Here is an 18,960-nt window from a genome sequence, read left to right as displayed (position 1 = left end):
CCTTGTCTTCCTTGCATTTCAAAAAATCAATACCATTATGACATTGTGGAGAAACCTTTCCCTTCTCTGAAAGTGCAAACTGATGCCTCAGGGGGTGGAAGGATAGAGAATTCCTGATCTGGGGTCCTCACCACGGTGAGCTGACCTCAGTTTTTAAAGCAAGGACTTAAACACCCTGGCGAGCTGCCAGGTTGCACTTTTGGGCAGATGGTGCTTTTCTGAGGTGGGGATGAACAGATGGAAGCAGTCCCAGCCTGCTGACAGGTAACCCAGCCCCAGTCCCTGCCTGGGGCGTGTCCCGTGGGACCGCAGGAGGCTCCCAGGGAAGTCGAGGTTGTTCCCTCCCTGTGCTTGTTTCTCTCCCTGTGTGTGTCAGATCCGTCTCTCTGTGCAGGGATGTTCTGCACCTCACAGGAGATACCTCGGCTCCTTCCAACATCGAACTTACCCTTCAGTGTCAGTCTGATAACTGTGACCATTGTCCACCCCCAACAACCCCTCAACCCCAAGGTTTCAGTCTTGTTCACCTGAAGCACTTGGTGTTCACCTGAAGCAGCGCGTTTGGTGCTGAAGGAAGCAGCAAGAATCCTGTCTGAAGGCAAAAGAGCCTTGACTTCAGCTTCTGTGGGGGACCTGATGTCCATTTTGGCCTGGTGTGGTTTTGTTTTTTGTCACTTTGGTGTTCGCAGTTACATTTCCAAGCAGAAATTTATTTTGGGTTTTCTCTTTCTTCAACTCTCTCTTTTTAAGCTCTGTCATCTTAAAGTGTTTGTTTTACGTGCAGGATCTATTTATTGTGACTTATGCATTGCCTTTCCTCATCTTGGACTGTTTGTGTGATTTTCAGATCATGCAAATGAGAATCAAGGAAGGCAAAACAGATGAGAAAGATACTCCAGAGTGCAAAAATAATACAGCATTACTGAGGTTGTAGTCTGGAAATGAGGCTATTTCATTTTCAAAGAGTGGTTTTATTGCATTTGCCCTTAATGCAGTTTCTAAAGATGCTGACAAACACCCCAAATCCTGTAAAACATCATGCTTACATTAGTCCTGAGCAACTTTTTTTGCATAATACACTAATGTAATTTACTTCAGGGTTTGGCTTGTTCTCCTGGAGCTGAATGAAAGAAATCAGAAAATTGTAGTCTTTTGTCATTTTAGGATAGGGGAAAAAAAAGTAAAATATAGATGTATTAGGGCCTGCATGTGCAATGTTTGAAAATGTATTTATCTCACTTTTTGCTTTTTTATTGTCACTACAAAGAGATATTTTTCCACCACTGAATAAAAAACTAAGAAGCAATACTGTGTATTGTTTTGACATCTTTCCTTCCGTGGCAGTGAAAGCACTTTCTGATGGTTGACTCTTATTAGCAGCCTCCTGAGTGTGCCTTTTGAAAACTTGCAAAATATACATGTAATTAATTTCCCTGTGTATCTGGCAGTGCTATTGCACCTTGGAGTCCTGAAAAACAGGTTCTCAGCAACAATGTTGTCAAGATAGTGAGGAAATAATACAATAAATCTTGAAATGCATTTTGATCAGTTACTTCTTAACAATGATCTTACAGCTTTTCAAACTTTATTTATACGTTTGTTTTGGATACAGCTTTAACTGGATTAGAATTTACACTTTCCTGTGTGAGTGCATTTGTACTTTTTGGAAGACATTCATGGGAAAACTATTCAAAAATGGAAGCACAAAACTCAACCATACTTCCTCTTCCAGACAAGCTCTTAGAATGACAAAGATTGCACATGTTGACGCTGCTTTGAATTAGTTTTTCATGTTCTTATGCATATTTACAATTACTTCAGTTGTCTATTTGTACTTGGATTTGATAAGAAGATGCTGTTCTAGATCATGATGGATACTGGTCTAGATAATTTTAGGTGTTGCACAGACAAATATTTCAGTACCCCAACCACTTAAATACATATAGGTGGTGGCTGCAGTTTACAAATGGTTTTAAGCCTGGAAAGGTTCAGAAAAATGGCAACTGTTATAATAATTACACACTCTCATTCCTCAAAACTTAGTATGTTATACAAATCTAAGCTCTAAAATAAACTATAAAACATTTTAAGTCACTGGAAGTGTATACAAGTCTAGATGGATATGGTCAACCACACTACAAAAAATGAATACAGCTTCCAATGTCAAATATGTAATAGATCCAATGGCATCAACTTCATTAATTTTTGACTTTGTAGCTTCACAAAAGTCAATGAAACTCTTCAGAAAGAGATTTGTTGTGGTATTTTCTGCACCCTTGGAAAAAAAACAAGAGGTGCAGCTAACATAAGCCCTCAGATACATTTAAATTTGTTCTTTTGCAATTTGTTTGAGATCTTTTCCCACTGTATTGAAAACATTTCTAGAAATAGATTGTTCAGCAGACCGTTTATTGAAACAAAAGAGGTAGGGTTTATGAGTGTAGTCAGATCTGTGTATGCTGGAATATGAGTTTTCCTGTATGGATAGTGTGACAAACTCCCTCAAAAGCAGAGTCTCTGTTCATGAGGGGACTTGATGGGCAGAGTGTCAAAAACACTGCACAGAAATGCAGTGCCATGAGTGGCAGGTGCTCTGATGAAAATGGACAAGTAACTTATTGAGGAACAGTCATCTCATATGGGAATTGGGGACAGACTGAACTAAAGCAAACCAAGAGTGCATCTCTATATATATTTCTCTTCGTGAAAGAGATGAAAAATGTGATCCTCCTGCTGGGATTGGAGTGAGGTATTGCCAGGGTGATGTGCCACACGACTGATAACTCCCTGGGGAACATCCACCCAAGCCATACGTGTGGTTCCTGGCAGAGCAGCCCTGCTGCAGCCTCTGCACAAGCGGGTGCCGAAAGTGTGGATTATAAAAACCGTGATATATTTTTTTTCTGTGTAAGACGGTTTGGGAAACAGCCTCGAGGGCAGCGCATCCATCACAGCTCCTCTGCGCTCTTCCCCTGCTCCACCACGGGAATCCCTGCCCGGCACTGCAGCCCCTCCAGCTCCCGCCGGGGCTCCCAGGGATGCGGCTCCCAGGGATGCGGCTCCCAGGGATGCGGCTCCCAGGGATGCGGCTCCCACGTTTTTCCCTGGTGGCCGGGCGGGGTTTTGCCTCTCCTGCCCCTCGTTAATGAGCCTCCTGTGCCCGGCTGGGGCAGCCCCGGTTCCCCTCCCAGAGCCCCCTCTGCAGAGAAGGGTTGGAGCGATCCCGTGCTCGGGAATTACCTCCCCTGGTTGCCAAAAGCTGTGGAGCAGATGGATCTGTGGTTCAGGTAACCGTGAGCTGTGTCCAAGTGCCAAAAGGATTGGGAAGGAACTTTGTTACAGGGTGGGCAGTGGCGGGGGGGGCTGTTGGCTACAATTTGTTGAAGTTTCTGCCAGTAGTTGAAGTTTCCTGGGAAAGTTTCCTAAACACACTATCGTGATTTAAAAATTGAAGCTCAAGAGGATCACTCCAACTCAAGTAATATAGTGCATCAAGAAGCTTTTCATTTGATGTTATACTTATTCACTTGAATGTGAACCCACAGTTTGACTGCGAGTCCTGCTCCTGTTTCTAACCCTTCATGGTTCATCACACCTGGACACAGAGATTGCAACAGATGTTGAAAATATTTGATTTTGTTTCTAAATTAAGGGCAGACTTTCTTTGAGGGTGCCCTGCCAGCAACGAATGTAGTATAGGAGAAAATGATCTCTTTTTTTTTTTTTTTTTTCCCTGCTGGTCACTGCTGTGCTGTGTCAGGCTGAAGAAACTCAGCTCTGCCACCCTTTCCTGTGTTCTTCAGGATGACTGGTTTTGAGTGAAGCAGGAAAACATTGTGTGCTGACTGGTGTACTCCATCCTGGGCACAGACCTGAGGTGTGTTCAGTCCAGATGCAAACAAGCTGCTGTTTTTAATGTGAGATTTCAATAGTTAAACACCTGCAGGGATGTCTGTAAGCAGCTGCTGATTTAAGAAGAAAAAAAAAGCAGCATGTGACACTTTTAGTTTTCTCCCACTCAAGGTTTTGTAGTGGGAAACAAAGGATGATTTCTCAGCTGTTGGCAAATCCTGATTTTTCAAGGTTGAGGCAGCATCATGAAGTGTTTTTAACTTTGTGTGTTAGGCTCTTCACTGTCTTCAGCAAATTGCTCTTACTTGTTGAATTAATTTTTGATGCTCAAGCCTCACTTAAAGAAAAGGAAGGGAGAGGGAGGAAGTTTTGAATTCCCAGAGAAGAAAAGTATTGTTTGAAGGCTAATGCATATAAGAAGTCTGTGCCCATGGAGGGGTTCTCGTTAAGAGGAAAACAGGTTCAAGGTTGGGCCTGTGGAACCCTGATGGAATGGTGCTGAAAAGGTAGAGATTTTCAGTAGCAAGCTGAAAACAAATCTTCTGGGGCTGGACCTGTAAACTTGGTGTTTGTTCACTCAACAAGCCCATTGCATTCAAGTCCAGTATTCTTGGAGGTTTCACACAGTGGTGCCCTGTGCAAAGGCCTGGCTCTCTCTGCTCCAGCAGTTTGGAAGTTGGTTGGTTCCATAACAGAATATCTGCCGAGGCTGCAGGAGCTGCTCAGCTGCCCAAATGTAAAGCACCATCCTGAGACAGGCTTATTTTGCCCAATTTGATAGGCATACTGGTATGGTGGAAGTATATTAAAAAATACAGAGGTATTTTTAGCTGCTCTTGATATTAGAATGACTTACCCTTATAAGGTGAAAGAAGGGTGAGAGCAAAGGGTTTTGAATATTTTAGTAACATAATTTTGATCTGTTGGATGGAAGTTAGGCTCTCTTATTCAGAATATGTCTCATCAGGGTTGTGACTGAACTAGAAATCACAGTGTATATAAGGAGACTATAAAAACTGATAGGAACTTGCTTAATTAAAACAAGTTAACTGTGAAGTTCTATGGACCTTGTTACTGCAGTAGGGGACTGTATGCCCTCCCTGAAGGGAAAGGCAGAAAAATGATCTTACTCTTTTGTTTCGTCTGTAGATGGGATTTCCCTGTTTTTAGAAATTACTAGGCAAGGCTGGAGAAAGTAGTTTGGTTGTTACTGTTTTTTTCTGTCAGCCCCTTCTGTGCAGGTTCAAAAAGTTCTGCATAACTGTCTGGGGACACAGTTTAAGCAGTGAGCACAGCAGTGCAGTGAATTTATTGGGGGGTGCGTGGTCTCACTCCTGGCAAGAGGGGTGAACCCAGATCCGTTATGTGAAGCTCCAAAAGTCAGCAAACTGACCCAGAACAGGGCTGTGTGTTAGTGGAGAGCAGAGCTTTGCACTGCTGAGCAGGGAGGCTGCTGAACTGGGAACGAGCCAGAGCGTCCTCAGGGTCTGGCAGCAGTGACAGTCTGGGTTGCACAGGGCTCAGGATGCTCAGATTTGCATTTAGTGGCTGCAGGCAGCAGTGTGAGCACCCCAGGAGATGAGCTGGATATTCAAAAGGCCTGTTTCTTCCCTTTTAGAGTAACCTCTAGGATCTGAAACAAGACTGGATATGTTCTTTGTGGTTATGGACCAAAAAACAGCCATAAGTCTGTAAAGGGAACAGTGAAAGGAAAAAAAAGAGCTTATTTATTTATTTTTATTTACTTACCTATTTATTTACTGAGATATGCACTTTGTACATTGGGATGGAAATAATGTGAGATTTTGTAATAAGCTTTTTGGATTTGGGGCTTCTGAAATAGGTTTTTACTATGCTGTGCAAATTATATTCATACAAACTGAATATAACCCTCAATTTGAATCATTAGTTTTCTTCCCTGGGAAATTGATACACATTTAATACTCCTTTCATGGTGACTTTCAGCTGCAGCTGTGAAGGGGTTAGCAGCAATTTGTTTCACCTGTCTGTGGTTGAAGTTTCCTTGGAAAGTTTCATTAACACGCTATCCTGATTTAAAAATAGAAACTCCAGAGAATTACTCCAACTCAAGTAATACAATGCATCAAGAAGCTTTTCATTTTATAATTATTCCAAAGCACTTCAACCCAGATGATTTTTCCACTATGGGGAGAGTTCCACACGATTTAGTATCCAAAATTGTATTTCTCAGAAATTCTATGCCTAGAATTGTGGATTGCTTGCAGTGCTGCCATTGTCCTTGTTTCCTCTCTGTTGTGGATTTAAACCCCAATGTTTAGTAAACTCTCAAGTTGTGTTTTGTTGCTCTGTGTGTGCAGGAATGAAGAGCAGAGTGAAGCAGCTGGAATATCTGCAGTGCTCTGCATGACATGGGGGGGATTTCTCACTCCCAGTAGATACTGATGGGGTGCTTTTCTAGCTGCAGTTCTGTAGAATTCTAGTCAGGAAAAGTTAATTTCTCTCATTTTTCCTTCCTTCTGGCCCTCAGAAGAAGAAACATATATTCTTGATGGTGTGTTGTCAGCTGGACAGCTGTCTGGGCAAACAGGAGCAGAAGTAGTTCCTCAGTGTTTAGCTATTGAATGTTTATAGTAATTCCACCTAAATATTTGTTAATGTTTTAAATACTAAATAAATAAATAAGCATTTCCTTTCTGCTGTGTTAATGTAGTGAAACATCGCCAGTTTCTTTGGAAACTGGATTCCAAAGAATTCTCAGTCAGCTGGTTAACTGAATGGAAACTCAGCCTTGAAAATAGAATTTGCCTGCTGGTTTGCCATTTACAAAAGTGTCTACTATTTATTTTGGGCAGCAAATTATTAATTTTCTTCTGGATGTGTTTTTTTGCTTGGTTGTTTTGTTTTCGTGTTGAGGAGGGGGAGTCGTGTGTGTGTTTTCATACAACAGATTGCAATGAATCAGAGAATGGTGTGGGTGAGAAGGGACCTTTGGAGGTCATCTGGGTCCAGCCCAAAAACCTCACAGTGGAAAAGTGTTTCCTGGTGTTCAGAGTGGGGCTCCTGTGTGCCAGTTTGTGCATGTTGCCTGTGGTCCTGTCACTGGGCACCACTGCACAGAGCCTGGCTCACTTGTCCTTTTACTCTGCCTTCAGGTGTTTGTACACATTGATGAGGCTCCCCCTGATCTTCTCTTCTCCAGGCTCAGCACTCCCAGCTCTCCCAGTCTTTCCTCATATGGGAGATGCTCCAGGTACCTTCATTGTTTTAGTAGCACTTTGTCGGGCTCTCCAGCAGTGCCGGGTCTCTCTTGTACTGGGGATGTCACGACTGGACACAGCAGCCCAGGTGTGGCCTCACCTGTGCTGAGGAGGTGAGAAGGATCTTCCCTGAGCCTGCTGGCAGCACTCCAGGATGCTCTGATCCTTCTCTGCAGCCAAGGCACTGCTGGCTGTTCAACCTGGTGGCCCCCAGCACCCCAGGGCCCTTTCAGCAGAGCTGCTTTCCACCCCCTTGGCTCCCGGCATTTATTGCTGTGTGGGGTTGTTCCTCCCAGGTGTGGGATTTTGCACTTCTGTCAGCCCATTCCACCAGCCTGCCAGGGTCCCTCGGGGTGGCAGCACAACCCTCTGGTGCATCAGCCAGTTCTCCCAGTCTTGTGTCATCAGCAGGATTGCTGAGCTCACCCTGTGCCCCATCATGGCACCACCAATGAAGGCGTTAACAAGGACTGGACCCAGTCTTGATTCCTCTTGCTGTGAGTTCAGGTACAGCTTTATGCACAGCTCATTGGTACTCTAAAACCCACAGATGCCCCAGAACTTATCACCTTGAGTTTTCACCTCCTTCCCACATTCCTTCCTTCAGCCTCATCCTAACTGCAGGATGGATGTGGAAGGGAGCACAGCAGCGTCCTGTTCCTCCTTTCTGGCATCCTTGTAAAGCACGAAGGTGGACAGGTGCAACAAACCCATTACCCGAAAAGTCATAGAGATTTTTCATGAAACAGCAGTCTTTTCCTATTACCTCATTGTCCAGATGGCTAAGTATATGGTAGAACAGAATTAATAGATGTTGGGGAAATCCACCTCCATGTGGAACAGAGTAACGTTGGCAACCAGTCAAAAAGCCCTCAGAAAGGTTGTGGCTGAAGGACACCACTGTTGGGAGCACAGATGAAGATATATTCCTGAACTCAAGGAGGAAACACAGAGGATGCATTATTGCATGGAATGATTAGATGACTGACTAATGAGCCTTGAGGGGCAAGGAAATTGGCTACAAAAGCAATTAAATAAGCACCTGACATTCCAGTGTTCTTTGTATAAACACTGAACTCTTACCGTGTTCAGTTGGCAAAGCAAAACAAGTGGTATTTAAGCATACAAGGAAAACAGCTACAGGAAAAAAAATAACTGTGTTAAACAGATTGTTCTTCTGAAAGTGTGTTAGTAAATGCTTTTCTTTGTCAGAAGGTGTGATAACACATTGCAATACTGGCACTATTAGTCACTGTCCACAGTTTTCGTTAGTTATTTTGGATATTCAAACCAATACGACACCACATGAAACCCCACATTCTTGTTTAATCTGTCTATTGTTAGATACTGTAAGGTATTGATGGCATTTTTTTTTCCTCTAGGGACAAAAGTTGTTCATAAGAGCCCAGATTTGAGTGACAGAAGGGTCATTTTGCATAAAATGTGATGAACCAACATACAACACATATTCCTGTGGCATAACATGGCATCTATTAAATGCACTTAGGCAGGTGTTGGTCAGCTTGGAGTGCACTCAGCCTACCCATGAACCAAAGAGGGGGGAAGATGACAACAAAACCAGTTAAATGAACACTTGTTATTTTGCCAGACTGGGTTTCTGGTGTCTTTCCTGACCTAAGGGTTGTGTCTTGCTCAGTGACAGGTACCTGTACAGTGTGAAAGGCCTCTGGGCAGGATGGAACAAAAGGTTTGCCTTGGATGGTTCCATGATATTGTACCAATTCTCATAGCACACAGCTCCAGTATACATAAATCTTGACCTTGTGTTTTGAGGGGAGGGATTTTCAGAGGCTTCTACACAGGAAGAGGGGAATTTACCTACAGGAGGGAACTTGCCGTGATATTTTGCCCAGGTTTCTCTTTTTGAGTGTGCTTTCAAATGACTTGGTCAAGTATTTCATTTGTAGTCACACCCAGAGGAAGTAACAACTTTGGGATTCTGGTGTTGGTTTTAGGGAAGCCTGTCAAGGTCAGGAAGAGATTTGAAAGGCAGTCCTAGTGAACCAAAGGTGAAGTTTTCATAACATTTTAAGAGCAAAACTAGATTTCCTGGTAATATTACTAGGGGTTGATCTTCAGCCATGTGCTCACTAAGTCTCTAGCAACCTTTTCCGTGTAGAGGTGCTGAAAGTGTCACTAATTTTGTTTTTCCTTATAAATGTGTGCAGCTAAAGGAGGCTTGTGTAAGAAAGTGGGAATTTGCAGGTGGTGTCTCTTGGAGTTGTAACTGGGTGTGACAAGGAGCTGTGCTGGGTGATTGAAGCAAGTGGTTTATCTCCTACACAACCAGCTGGAACCAGAGAAATCTGGTGAGGTGTTTTTTCTGGAAGAGGAATCACAGTCACTTCTTAGGTGTTGAATAGTGTCAAATTTGTGATCAGAAAATCATGTTTGGTCTATTAAGGCAGTGTAAAATTAATCATGTATTTGTTTCTTAATTACCTCATTAAATTCAGATTCGAACATCCTTCTGTACATGGAGTTCACAGCATGTACTGCTGACCCCCTAAAATATTGTGTATGTCCTGGTTTCTTGACAGGATAAGAATTCTGGATTTCTGAGCTGGAAGATCTTTATTATGAAGTGACGTGTCTGGCTTTAGAGACAGAGGTGGAATTGGTACATCTGAAATGAATGAATAATAAATAAGGACTGATACCAGCTTTGCTTCATGAGTTGGCCTTACTATTTAGCCTCAAGCAGAAGCAAGAAACACAAAAAAAAAGAAAGGTTGTTAAGGTAGAAAGTTAAATATTTAATGCCAGTGTCTGTGCTGTATATTCTTCTTTTGTGTACTCATGGAAATGTGTTTTGGAACTGGAGGCAGATATTATTTATAATACAGTAGTGGCAGAAGGGGCATAGCTGATTGAGGCATCAAAGTGCTCGGCTTCTAGAAGCTATGAGAGAAAACTCCTGGACTAGCCTTGAAATTTTCACTGCTATCTTCCCTTTTCTTTGGGGTATTCTGGCTCTCATTTTGGTTTTCATTGGGGATTTGCCTGTAACAACTCCTCCCTTCTTTCCCCCTCATAGTGAGGTGGATAACCAGGTAGCAAGAAGAGATGGTTGTTTCCCCTGCAGCACTTGTGTCCTTCAAGCCCTCTGGAGTGTATCCCATCGGTGACAACACACCTGATGGAACACACATCCTGTGTGCTGCTTTCTGACATAAAAAAAGCTTTTGTGACCCTGCTGGGTGCTGAAATGGCTTTGGCATCTCTGTTTTCTGGGCAAACCAGGAACTGGATGTTACACAGAGGAAGGAGCCGGGAACGGAATGGATCTTTGGCTGAAAACATCAGAAATTGTTAGGAAAATTTAAACTTAAGTGTTTTCTTCTCTCACCCTGGAGGTGTATTTAGAACATTGTGGTATGATTGAGATTTTGATGTTATGATTTGTTGGCAATGAGAAAATTACTGTCTCCATGTTATGTGATCTAAAACATGCTCTCAACACTACTAATTTATGATTCTGTTCAAAAAGTGAACAATGAATTGAGTTTCTTCAAAACCTTAAACATTCAACAGTTACAAAAAATAGTTAAAAACCCCTGCCTACCTGTTTGCAGCTGCACATGTTGCAGTGCTGCTGCATGTGTGTCCTGCACCCATCATCATCCAGGCTGTGTGGAAGGGTAGGTATTGTTTCAAGGCTTTTGATATTCAGCTGAAACAAGGATTAAGTACGGATTCCGATGTTTTGTTCTTTAAAGGAGAAAAAACAAGAAAGTCATTGTAAAACTTAGTAAATTTCTCACTGCAAGATTTATTTTTAAATAAGTTTTGATGTTTGCATCCGTGCCAAGCTGGAGGCAAAGTTTGTCTGGTTTGCATGGACTGGGCATTTTAATCTGTGTCACAGGAAGCTGCTTTACTGGGCACTCTGTCTCAGGTTCAATGCAATACTTCATCTCTTTTACAGATCTATGAAAAATTTAGTGCTAGGTTTTTCTTGTGAAACCTTTCATATGGAAAAGCTGTTTTCAGTGAATCAAAGAAGCAGGGATGTCCTGATCACAGCTGTGTCTTGCTTTGGAGTCAAGTCAGAGACTTACAGTGAATTCTGGTGTTTTAAATGAGAGGCAGTTATAAATACACGTGCACATACATAGATCTGTTCACACTTTTCTTCCCTTCTTACTCAGAGCTTGGAAAAAAAAAATGTGTTTGGGAACTGAGTGCTACCAAATGCAGTTGAATAATCAGTTCCCCAAAAAATGATTCGAGTAAGAAGAAAAATGCAACCCCAGAGTTTGGAAAGAGAACTACTATGGGAAGTTATAACTGATGCAGTACTTGCTTTCTGGGGCTGAACTGTCAGCTCCAGTGCTTCTGGTGCTGCTGGTAGGCTCGGCAAGCAGATACCATGTAAAGCTCAAAAAAATCTAGTGTCGTTTCATGGAGCTTTTTGGAACACTGGCACCAGTGAGAAGAGCTGGTTTTAGTTTGTTGCTGCTTGAGATAGAACTGATCAGCAGCATTAGGCAGGTACGTAGGCAAGAGGGGTAAAAGGAAGAAATATCGAGCTTGGGGTTTGTAAATTAATTTAATTATTTTCCTAATTGCTTAGACTGGTTAGGATTTTGAAAAAACTCGGTTCAGTGACCACTCTGAACAGAATCATAAATTAGCAGTGTTGAGAGCATGTCTTAGATCACATACACAGAGAAAATAATTTGGTCATCTTTAAGGATATAAGATCTCTTTAGAAGTGTAGGAAATATTCTGCAACTTCAGTTCTCTTTCCTGTTGGCTTAACCTGGTGCATAAAGCATTAAAAACTGGAGGTATTGCTGATGTTAAGCCTGATGAGAACAGGTGGTGAGATAGTTGGGCTCAGCTGTTCCTCATGTAACCTCCTTTATATCTTCTTTGGGTGCAATCACAAAGTCCTGGTGAGGGTGTGGGCTGCTCCTCACATGTCTGCACTACAGGAATGGGAGCAGAGCTTTGTCCCTGTATTTTTATTGCCTTAGCAGTGTTTTCTACATAAAAGTAGAGAGGGTCAGTGTGAATGTTGGATTTCTGAAGTGTGGACTGGGCAAGTGGAAGGTGGGACCAAACCCTCTCCTTGCTGTAACACCGGTGGGAGCAGAAAGTGGAAGAAGACTGACCTTGAGGTGTTCTGCCTCAGCTGGTGGAAAAGTGCCCATAATTTCCCAGGTCCTGGTGAAGCTCCATTATATAACAAGCCTCTGGAGAGCCAGCTGGGCATCCTGTAGGCAGAGATGTTATTTTGGAGTTAGTTTTCTAGTGTCAGTGCTGCTGCACATCCCCAAGAGCAGCAGCAAGGCACAAACATGCTTTTACACGTGGAGATTCTGATTTTCTTCAGTGCTTTGTCTAGGAAATAATGGCTGATTCCTGCAGTGACTTTCAGGGTGGATAAGAAATTCAGGACCCTGGTTTAAGGTGGAAGGGGCTGCTGAAGTGCTTCACTGGATTGGAACTCAGCTGGATTCCCCAAGCTGGAGCAGTGAATGTCAGTGAGAGCTGGGTGAGTATGAGCATGAATTCACACACATTTCATCTGTGCTGCTGGGCCAGAGTTCAGGAAGGTGGGGCAGTGTAACCACAGGACCTGAGTTCTCAGGGCAGAAGTGCCTTTTGCATTTTGTTGGTTGTTTATTTCAAGAAAAACTCAAGATTCCTGGCAGATTATGAGCGTGGTGCTGGAGAGTTTACAGATCTTTGTGCACTGTTTTTAAAATAAAACAAAATGTGCATTAAGATCTTCTTATAATTTGGGTACAGGTCAAGTGCAGCTGGGATGTTTTATCAGTTGGTATTTTTGTGCTTTTGTGTGAAGTTGATGTGTAATTTGATATTGTATGCTTTCCATGGGTTTTATGATTCCTGCAGGAAAAAAAATAGCTCCTCTTCCACAAGCCCAGTTACAGTGGATTGTACTGGAAAGGAAATGAGGTTACAAAGTAATGGTGTTACTGGGTGTGTTCTGATGCTGTTTGTGCTGTGGTTTAAGTACATAACTTATTTACAAGTGGAGTGTTGTAGATTAACATGTGTGATAAATTGCTTTGTGTAGAAAAGATTACATTCCAGACCAATAGCCTAACAAATAGTAGAGAAATCACAAGTAATGTGTGTTAATGTTTAAATGCTAATAATGTACTTTGAAAGGCCCAGAGGAAGCCTATGTAATTAGAAAATTGGAAAATATGCACTTAAATCTCTTCTACCCAATTTTCCTGTTATACTTGCTTTTAGTACTCCTGTGAAGGGCTATATCTTATAAGTGATCAGGAGATGTGTCTGAAGGACTATTTTTACTTTAAATGAAATATATATTTACTGCGTAGAGGTCACATTACTAAAATTACAAGTAATTGGTCACAAAATCTGATATTTTTCTTTAGAATAAAATATTCATGTCCTGCAACTGCAGAAGTGGAAAGGAAGCAGTTTCAAGTACTTTAAGGAAAATCAGTTTTGAGCTGACATAAACCTGTGAATTGGTAGGGGTACAGGACCTCATGATTCTTAGTCAAGTCAATTCAGAATCAAGCAGTGTTTTTTAATTTGTGGGGTTTTTTTTGCTCACATTTGCTTTGAAGTACTTTCTGTAGCTAATGCATATTGAAATTAAAAGGTATCAGCACCATATGGTAAGTGCAGTTGACATAAGGATTGTTTTTCACTGCTTGGAGGGCATTTACCTGTAATATTAGAGCTGAAGAGAGTGCCCTGAGATACAGAATAATTTGATGGGTAGAATAAAAAAGACTCTTATGCAGTGGGTATAAAATGATAATGATTTCCCCCTGTGTTTACTGATGAAGGACAATTTAGTTCTTGGGGGTAGTTGATTCTTTGAAATTCTGGTATAAATGATTTGGTGTTATACATATTGCCCACAGTATTTATTGCCTTATTAGCAAATTCTGTGTGCTGGAGTTCCACAAAACAGAAGTTTAGCTGGCAGATTCACTCTGAACAATAGACACTGAAATGAGGCAATATGTGCTTTTTAAGCCTGCAAAATAACTGGGGCATAATGTATTCTGCTTTTATTTTATATTTTTTCCCTTTCACACCTTTGGTTGGAGTCTTGCTGACTACAGATCCAGGACCCTTTTTAAAGGAGCTAAGGCTTCATAACTCTGATTTCTGTGCTACATCTTGTAGCATCCACAGTCACGTGCTCAGTTAAAACTTCAATTTAAATAACCCATTTATTTCTTTTTCAAGAAAGTCTTGAATTTATTTTAATTGTAAGATTGCCATGGGTGGAACTTCATTTTCTCCCTGCTACCCCTACAGTTAGATTTAGATGTAGAGTTCTTCCAGTGATGCCAGTTTTTTATGCAGCCCTGTGAGTAATACTCTTGGAGAAACATCCATAAAAGATTCAGGTCCCTGAACTGTGATATGGACTGCAAGTGTCTTATTCTCAGGCTTCCAGTTTTTACTTTAAAAGATAAGGATTATCTTAACTCTCCTGTGGTGCCTAAAATTGTAGGTGTTTGCATACTGAGAAGTTGCCATGGTTTTGGTATGTGTGTGAATTTGCATGTTTTATTGTAGAAATATAGAACAGTTTGCTTTGGAAGGGACTTAAAAGGTCATCTAGAGCATCTCCAACCCTAATGATTTTCCATCTATGCTGGGTGTTTTTCTAACTAAATCTAGAGGTGGGGTTGGAGTGGTATTTTCTGTGCACACAGCATAACTAAATTACTGGTTTTCTAGGAAACTGTTATCTCTGGGAATGTTTTGGGGTGTGCTTTTTTCCCTACATGTGGCTGGAAGAAAGGGATATGATATTTGCAGTTCTTGTTCCTACTGTAGCCAAATGGTTGGAATATTTGCCCGGGGAGTGGATGGAAGATGATCTGTGATCTGTGCTCACCTACAGTTGGGGGAAAATGTTAAAAATCACCTCTTAATTCCCCACAGAGAGATCCTAAATCCTGTAGGCTCTGGTTGAAGCTATGCCAGCTGAGCTTGGATTGCTGCTGTTTGGGGTTTTTGCAGGGGGTGTTTGGTTTATTTTGCATGTTAAGCCAGCAAGTGCTGGAAGAAGGACAGTTGTGGAGTTTGCATCGTGCCTTGTAGGAAAGAGGGGAGTTTTGGTTGCTGTTCTCAGGATAAACCTGTGTAGTATCTGATGGTTTTATTCAGGATAAAAGGTGGAAAGTAGCATGTGGGATGTAATGCCTACAGAGACAGCAGCATTTCTGCTGTACCTGCCTTGTCTTTCACAATGAATCTTGATCTTTCCTCTTTTCTAGCCAAGTAGAACGCTGTAGAAAGAGAAATGTCAAACATCTCCAGCCAGAATAGTGTACAACCTGTAGCTGTCTCCTAGAAGAATGTGGGTAGAATTATTTATTGTCTCTCAGGCAGAGAAGGGAATTCAGCCTGGATTTCTTAATTACGGGGTGAGTGTTGTAACCACTCCACTGGTGTACAGTTGTTTTTTGGGGCTGTTGGGTTCTGAAAGCCTCAACCAATCCTTAGCCACTGTCACTGGGGAAAAATAATGTGAATTGGAGAATGTGAAGCTGCAGGAGTATCTCAGTAGATGCCACGAAGGGAATTCAGTAGACAAATACATGACATGTGTTTTAATAGAAATCAGTGCCTGTGTACGTGTATAATTCACATGTAGAAAGGCTGTATCATTGTAAACCCCTGCTGCTAACAGATTGGGAAAGGAAGGAGTTGCATTACCTTTTATGTTTGCTAATCTTGCCTGTGCTGGTGCCTGTGGAAGCTCAGTGACAGTGTGCATGCTATGACTGCACGTGCCCCATTTCTCTCCTCCAGCCTGTCAGCAGTGAATGAGATGCTGAGTGGGAGGACAGGCTGCATTCAGCCTGCAGAAATTACTATCATAGATAAGTTGGAGGGGAGGAGGGGGGGAAAGACATAGAAAAGCTGTGTACTCCTTAATAGATGTTCGTGGTTTTCAACGTTTCATAATTCCTTTTTGACTCAGTCATCTGTAGCAGTTGTATAAATTACTTCTAATGATGCACTATTGCTGAGGAATTTTTGGTTTTGCTTTGCAGTGTGTCATTATTATCTTTGAGGAGAGAACCTGTATCATTTGGTCTGTATAAAGGGCATTTAAGAAAAGGAGAGTGAATTCAAATGAAAAGAAAAAAGGAACTTTAAACCTTTGCCACAGATGTTTTCTTTGGAAAGGAAATTCTTAAACTGTCGCTTTGCAAAGTGAACTAAATGGAACATCTGTGGGTTCTTGTTTTCATTCTTCAGAACTTGATTCTCTTCTGTTCCTACGAGTCTTAGAGATGCATATTCATCTTGATCCTGCTTCCATTGCCTGTTAACTTTAGCAGTGCTGGACAAAGACTTTTATGAGAAGAAAACCAAAAAAACCCCATAAATTAGTCTCAACCTGCTTTAAAACAGCTGCTGAATAGTACAGGTTGGGCAGCAGTTTCTGTGGAAACATGGGTGCAGTTCCAATGTCAGGGAGAGGTTGCAATGCACACACGACCTGTGTACTGGGTTTTTATAAGTGGAAAAAAGCAAGAAAAGCTGTTTTGTATTGGTAGTGTCTGCCAACTCTAAAACAAACGAGAAATAAAATCTGGGAAAAAACATCAGATTCTGCAATGGGAATATTGGATTTTCTGATGATGACAGATTATATTTTTTCTTCCTTTTTTTCCCCATCTTTTACTATTGAACTTAAAACCTGGATGTTTATATTTTGAAACCATCCTGCACTGCACGGATACATCGGTGTTTTCAGTATTGTGATGGGAGAACAGTTTGTGTGAGAGTGAGGGGCTGTGAAGAGGAAAATGTGAGGACAACAGAGCTCCAGCTCCTCCACTCTTGCCTGATAAATTCTCTTTAATTGGGTAAGAAACAGAATCCAGTTGGGTCCAGCTTAGGTCCATTGGCATTTCTGACTTGGTACTGATGCCAGACCTGTCAGTGCAAAGAGAAGGAGAAATGGTGACAGCTGAATGCTGAGAGAATGAAAACTGGAGGGCAGTGTGGCAGCTCCTTGTCCCAGTCCCAGGAATAATGAGGATGGAGGGCTCTGCTGCTCTTTGTGCTGTGTCTCTACCTGAGAGAGGAAAAACTCCAGGAGCCTCTTAATTCTCTCTTTAACCAGTGACAAATCGTGTGTTTCACAACACTGTTAAAACCCAAGCCAATGTTCCCCAGTCTGTTGCCTTGCAGGTGGAGTAAGTGAGAAGGTGAAGGATGTGATCCCTGCAGGGCAGGGCAGAATCTCAGGCCCCAGCAGCAGGAGGGATGTGCTCCATCAGTAATTGTGCTTGGCTGTGTTGCCTCTGATTTCCATCTGGAATTCCCACCCAGGGCAGGAGTCAGGACTGTTCATATCTGGCTGGTGTCTGGTTGCATGAGCCACTTGCAGGATTTGTTTCCTGGTTCTTGCTGATTTTCTTCCTGGTGGATGGGGAATGGATGGGGACTGGATCAGGAATTCTATCACTTACTTGTGCCTTGTCTTTGGGCAGTTGAGGTCTGTGCAGTGACCGTGAAGAGACTGAATCCAAACCTTGTTAATCACAGTGTTTGTTGTCCATATGGTTCTGCTTTGTACAGTCAGTTTTATTTTATTCAATGTCAATTCCTGGATTTTTCCCTTAGTTCTAACATAGAAGAAATGTAACATTGCATTTTGGAGCAAAACACGCAAACTCAGGCTGATATTGAGCTTCTGTTATTTAATCTTTTCTCCTTGATTTAGATTTGAAGGTCTTTCTGCTCATGTTATCTCTGTTACAGAGAAAATCAGTTATGACTTTTTCTAGAACTTGCAGTATTAATTCAGAGAACACTTGTATTTGTAAACATTTCACTTAAGCCGTATAATGAATTCTTTAAAGCACTTAAAACTTTGTTGAAAATAAAAAGTCTTATTTATATAGAACTAACCCAGCAAAATAATTTTACTGAATCTAAAATATTTATTTTTGTTTGTCTGAGCTGGGCTGACCAGGCATCCAGTGTCTGACAGGGATGTGTATGCCACATACTTAGATTTTTTTTTTATATATAGTTAACTATTTTCTTGCTAAGTTTTTGTGTCCACTTAGTTTTACTGTTTAATACTGCAGGTTTAGGGGAGGAATCCTTCTCTTCTAAAAAATATAAATACATCAGGGGGCTGCAAAGAGCTGTTGGTGGTATGACAATGATGCTAAGCCAGAATCTGGACCTGCTATTTTTTTTATTTATTTTCTTTCTAACAAGGAGACTGAAATTTTGCCTTTGCTTCATAATATCAGTGTGGAACAGTCAGGAAGTCATGAAAGAAGATACAGGTGCATCCCATGCAGGACACTATTTGTAGGCCACAATGTTATGTAGTTAATGAGTAGAATTAATCTTGACTTCTGATACTTGGTCTTTTCAAAACATTTGTCAGCCAGTAGAAAAATCTTAGACTGTTTTAACTTGATCAGGAGCACAGGCTATTTCAGTACCTTTCAGTAGGAAATGAGTACTTTAGACATGTAAGTTCAATATTCTCCTTTATTATATTCTACACATTAAGAATGTAGTCACTGGTTTGAGTTCTGGCGAGGTAGGACAGGAGTTTCTGAGCGATGTGTGACAATGATGCTAAACCAGAATCTGGACCTGCTATTTTTATTTTTTTCCTCTTTCTAAAAAGGAGCCTGAATTTTTTTGTCTTTGCTTCATAATATATCAGTGTGCAACAGTCAGGAGATCATGAAAGAAGATACAGGTGTGGGATACTATTTGTAGGCCACAATGTTATGTAGTTAATGGGTAGAATTAATCTTGACTTCTGATATTTGGTCTTTTCAAAACATTTGTCAGCCAGCAGAAAAATCTTAGAGAC

At 41.5% G+C, this 18,960-nt stretch overlaps 1 protein-coding gene across 14 annotated transcripts in view; it reads left to right on the top strand.

Annotated features, from left to right (window-relative positions):
• RBFOX1 (RNA binding fox-1 homolog 1) overlaps window positions 1-18,960 on the top strand; it is a 1,129,454-nt gene that overhangs the window by 354,830 nt on the left and 755,664 nt on the right. The window contains exon 1 of one of the 14 annotated variants that reach the window (XM_027684214.1): window positions 12,559-12,615. The exons of the other annotated variants lie outside the window; for them this stretch is intronic. The gene's annotated coding sequence lies outside the window, so the exon portion shown is untranslated. Of the gene's footprint in view, window positions 1-12,558; window positions 12,616-18,960 lie in introns of those variants that run through there. 14 annotated transcript variants of the gene reach the window in all.

This window comes from Neopelma chrysocephalum, unplaced genomic scaffold, assembly GCF_003984885.1.
Source record: "Neopelma chrysocephalum unplaced genomic scaffold, ASM398488v2 Primary Assembly neopelma1_65b, whole genome shotgun sequence".
Taxonomy (NCBI): domain Eukaryota; kingdom Metazoa; phylum Chordata; class Aves; order Passeriformes; family Pipridae; genus Neopelma; species Neopelma chrysocephalum.
Note: the sequence above shows the minus strand (reverse complement) of the source record. Positions and strands in the feature narration are given on the sequence as shown.